The 4,982-nt window shown below is 36.9% G+C and overlaps 1 long non-coding RNA gene across 1 annotated transcript; it reads left to right on the top strand.

The window, feature by feature from the left end:
- On the top strand, positions 1 to 1,216 carry LOC149425436 (uncharacterized). The gene is made up of 3 exons (XR_016305680.1): positions 1 to 476; positions 672 to 742; positions 827 to 1,216. It is a non-coding gene; the product is annotated as an uncharacterized LOC149425436 (long non-coding RNA).
- The last annotated feature ends 3,766 nt before the right edge of the window (positions 1,217 to 4,982 follow it).

Consider the following 4,982-nt stretch of genomic DNA (forward strand, 5'->3'; position numbering starts at 1 on the left):
GGGGTATAACTCCGACACTTTTTTGGTTTTTTGATGACGTCAGTTCCAGACTATCCAATGAAAAGCCGTCCTGGTTTGATCTCTCACTCTCTCCCGTGTAACAGAGAGAGAGAGGCTACGCTCCATTTCCCCCGGAAACAATGTGACCAATGTGACGCCATTATTGCGTCATGGTTGCGTCCTTCTGACAGATCGTGACAGATTCAGATTGTTTGCGTGAGTGGTTTATTTATGTTGTTTGCTTTCGTGAATTCATGAGTTGTTGTTGTGTGAAAATGTCTAAAATTATGAAGCTGTGTTATGTGTACAGACAGACAGACCACTCGTCATAAATACCCAAAATACGGAAGTTACAAAAGAAACAAAAATGCCAAATGGATCCCTTCGAAGATGCGCACTGCTGACTTTAAATCTACCCAGCATTGGTAGTTATGCAGATTTAAGACAGTATCGAACCCGTTATGACGAAAATACAGGTGTGAATATCCCTTTGTTTGTCTTCAGTGTTCCATGTAATGTGTAACTTAATTTCACCTAAGAATTGAATTTACTTTTAGACCCCGTCCGCGTTCCACCAGGACGGTGTGATGTCATAAAAGACCATAATTACTTGCAATATGATATGTTTAGTTCAGGAACTTTGGTTAACCCGATAAATATGTTTATTTCAGAGCTTGATAACATCTTACCGGGTACCAGCGGTGTGTTCCTTCTGCCAAAAAGATCATGGAATATTACAAAGGTAAATCTGTTCTATGTTACTTGTTATCCAATATGCAGATCTTTTCTTCCTTTCCTCTTACCACTAAGATCATTTTGTTTTCAGACATCAGTGTTCCTGTTCCTGTGGGACCCAGCGGCAGTAATTCAGCCGTTACACGGAAACACAATGCTCCTCTGCGTAAGAATATTTATAGTTTTTTGTACACATTTAAGATGTGTTTTGTGCTCATGAATTCTGTAAGCATATTATTTTTTGAATAACTTCATGACTAAATCCTCAAATTGAAATATTTAATAATTTAAAACAATATTAGCGACTCGAATGAATATTTAAATCAGAAAAAGATTTAGTCGCAGACTTGGTACAAATTTAAGATGTGTTTTGTGCTCATGTTTTCTGTATTCATATTATTTTTTGAATAACTTCATGACTAAATCCTCAAATTGAAATATTTAATAATTTAAAACAATATTAGCGACTCAAATGAATATTTAAACCAGAAAAAGCTTCAGTCGCAGACTTCGTAATCATTTAAAATGTGTTTTGTGGTTATAAATTTATTTGTTTCTTTCTGTTATCTTACTGAAATAAAATAAAAAATACTTTACAACATGTAACAAAGTTTTTCATTTTTCTTACAAAGCGCCGTCCTGAGAAAATGTGCCGTAAGGAAAGATACCTTATAGCTCATTTTCGCAGGACCGCACTTTGTGAGTTAGAGCCTTGTCGTCCTGAGAGAATCTGTTAACATTTCTAAAATTTATTTTTAAAATAATATTTTAGGCTGATGAATAGCACAATATTGTCTTCCCTGGGTGCCTACCTAGGTAAGATCATATTGTCTATGGCCGCGCTTTTTTTTTTTAAAGTTTCCTCTACTTTGCTGAGTGGTTTGTTTATGCCTCAATTCTGGATGTGACGTCATCGTGGACAAAATTTCTCCCCACTAAAGGCCGAAGTTATCAATCTAGTGATTGGTTTATTTATGCTGGCACTCTACTAACTGAGCTATTGCCATACCATTACACTGTGTCATTTTTATCAATCTCAAACTTCCATCTTTGAATTACTAACATTTATTATCTTCAATTATTTCCCATACTTTTTGGCGTGATTGCGCAGAGTTCTAATCTTAAATAAACCACTCACGAACGTGAGTGGTTTATTTATGATTAAAAACCATAAAACTAATATTTTAACACCTAAATATTTTTACCAGTTTATTCTCTATTCAACGGTTTTTACAAACTAGATGGAATGCTCTAGCTCATTGGATTTCGTACAGAAGTTATTTAGTTTTACGTTTTGACTGGATAAACACAAACGATCTTAAACCAGGCTTGAGGTTGTCTTTACTACACCAACATTGAACGGCAGTGTAAGAAGAGAGTGGTATATTTATGGTAAGAATCTAATTAGTGAGACGGAGACTGTTTTTGTGGTTATGAATTTTTTTTTGTTTGTTTTCTAAATTGACTAATTGATTTTCAGACAAAGAAATTCTCTGAGAAACACGATCCTCATTGAGTGTAGTTTAATTTACCTGTGCTATGAAATTAAAAGTGTTAATCGTTGCGGTGCCAATAACATAAATCTGCTTTGGGAGCTAAGAATAAAAGTATTGCTGTAAGCATCTGAATTTGTATAGAACCTACATAAATATGTATTATTGAATACCCACATCTCCGTAGTATAACGGTAAATACATCATACTCATTACAATTCTGCCGTCGTATATAAATTAGCAAGAATGAGTCGAGTATGGGAAGTTATTAAGGACGGGTTGTTTCGGAGAATTTGAACAATTCATCAAATTTCAACGTTCATTTTCGGGTTCTGTGAAAGTCCTATTCAAGTTCTGTTACTATATCATTGTAGGCTAGTTGCTTGACAAAACTGAAATAAAAACAGAACTTGAAAAAATCTTTCACAGAGCTTGAAAATGAACGTTGAAATTTGATGAATTATTCAAATTCTCCGAAACAACCCGTCCTAAGTGTCTTATTTTTTATGTTTAACCATTAATTGCCAGAGTAAAGCTGGCCTCTCAGAAGCTGGGCGTACTGTACAGGGCCCGCAGATACTTTAATAGTACACAACTGCTGACCCTGTACAAATCGCAAGTGCGCCCTACTGTCGAATTTGGCAGCCATCTCTGGTCCGGAGCCCCTAAATACCTGAAAAAAACCCTTGACTCTGTGCAAAAACGGGCGGTCCGTTTGATAGATTCCCCAATCTTAACAAACGGACTGCAATCTTTAGAGCACAGGTGTCAGGTAGGTATGCTGTCCTTGTTCTATCGGTATTACAATGGAAGGTGCTCTGAGGAACTAGCGTCATTGATCCCTTCGGCACCGGTGCGTAGTCGGGATACACGCGCCCAACATTTGTACACGGTTGACACTTGTCACATGAGAACGGGTCGCTTCTACGATTCGTTCGTTCAACAGCTCGGCTGTGGAACAAACTGCCGGCCTCTGTGTTTCCTCCCTCCTACAACATGGGACTCTTCAAGACCCATGTTCACTCCTTCCTCTCCACAAAAAGACCCTCCACACAGCATCCCCAAAGATGACATAGGCCCTGAGGGAAATTATTTTCTTCAGGGCCTCCTGTGTGGAGTTAATATAAAAAAAAAAAATAATAATAATAATTTTTTTTTTAATTTCTCATTTATGTATTAAAAAAAAGAGGATATTATATTTGATGTTATCGTAATTTAACTGCTCATGATTGGTAAAGACACAGTAATGCTGTTTCTGTAAGTAAATACGCAGTTCGTACGTTGAAATTACTTCCTTTGTTTTTGCCCTAACACAGGAGCCCTGAGGAAATTAATTTGACTGAGGGCCTATGTCATCTTTTGGGATGCTGGGTGGAGGGTCTTTTTTAAGAAAAGGAAGAGATGGAAATTCTAGGAAGGTAAAAGGTGTGAGGGTTGGGTAGGAATCTAGGGATCAATGTGTCCAGGAGTTACGGACATATAAATATATCCCTTCCAATGCAGCGCAAGGTGATGGGTCGAGAGACCAGCTGGAGAGATCAAAGTATCCCGAACAAACCTCTCTCGATTTGGCACGCCACACAGCTGGTGGGCAGACGCATCTTGAACACACCTCATGAATGCGGGCACCCCTGCTCAGTCACCAAACGTAGCAAACCACTTGGGGTGACCTATGGAAGAGGTGTTGGTTACCCAATAAATGATTCCCGGGGCGGCAGTAGCCATACCCGCCTACCAAATTAAAACTGCGTGTATACTTACATTTGCAAACGGTTCCATGATAATTTATCAAAATGACAATTAAACACACTTTTAAAAAGTGATATGGAATAAAAGTAATCAAACAAAAACTAGGTTAAATAGTTACCTATGTAATCTATTTAACATACTTTTTGTTTCATCACTTTTCATTACATTATATCACTTTTTGTAGGTGTGTTGAACTGTCATTTTGATGAGTAACCGGTCACCACAACATTTATACAGAAGAACATACAAAGGAAAAGTAATTTTAAACACGTTCCCATGGCAACGAACAACAATATATCTGAATAGTCAGGTACTTCCCCACCGACCGTCAGGTACTTTCCAAATTTCTCTTCCCGTCTCCTTCCCCTCCCCACTCCTTTTGCCTCACAAGATACCCCAATCGGGGATGCCATGGTCTTACTGGCTCAGAGTAGTTGCGACTCTTGTGATCTATACTGCTTTTTCACTTACAGGCATTACCGTTGGTAAGTAAAAACAGAAAGTCGCATATTTTAAATGGATATTATTGTATTTTGCAAACTTTTCTTAAAGACATAGAACAAGTATTCTGACAAAAAATCAGTACATTAGGCCAATTATAAATATGCTAAAAGGTTAAACAAAGCTTTGACCCTTGATTCTGGAGAATGACTCCAATGTGAATTACTGTGTATTTACTTTCCACGGCAGAATTGGAGTCGGGAGGTTGTGGTTACAATCCCCGCCCTAGCGCACAAATATTATATAAAATATATTTATTATTTATAAACATTGGTACACATATTAAGAAAATAGGGACACGCTGACGAACATTTTATTTTAAAAACACCAGTTATATAATAATGAGAAGTAAATGGGTATTTCAGTTTCTGGAAATAAAAAACAATGCATTTTGTGAGTTATTATGGTGTGTAGTTATTATGCATAATTTAAAGGTTGAAGAAAGCATTATGAATTAAAAGAGATTTATCTAATTAATAAAAAGGTTTATTCTGATATAAATAA

This window comes from Hesperophylax consimilis, chromosome 3 (assembly GCF_061612785.1).
Source record: "Hesperophylax consimilis isolate HC1 chromosome 3, BYU_Hcon_1.0, whole genome shotgun sequence".
Taxonomy (NCBI): domain Eukaryota; kingdom Metazoa; phylum Arthropoda; class Insecta; order Trichoptera; family Limnephilidae; genus Hesperophylax; species Hesperophylax consimilis.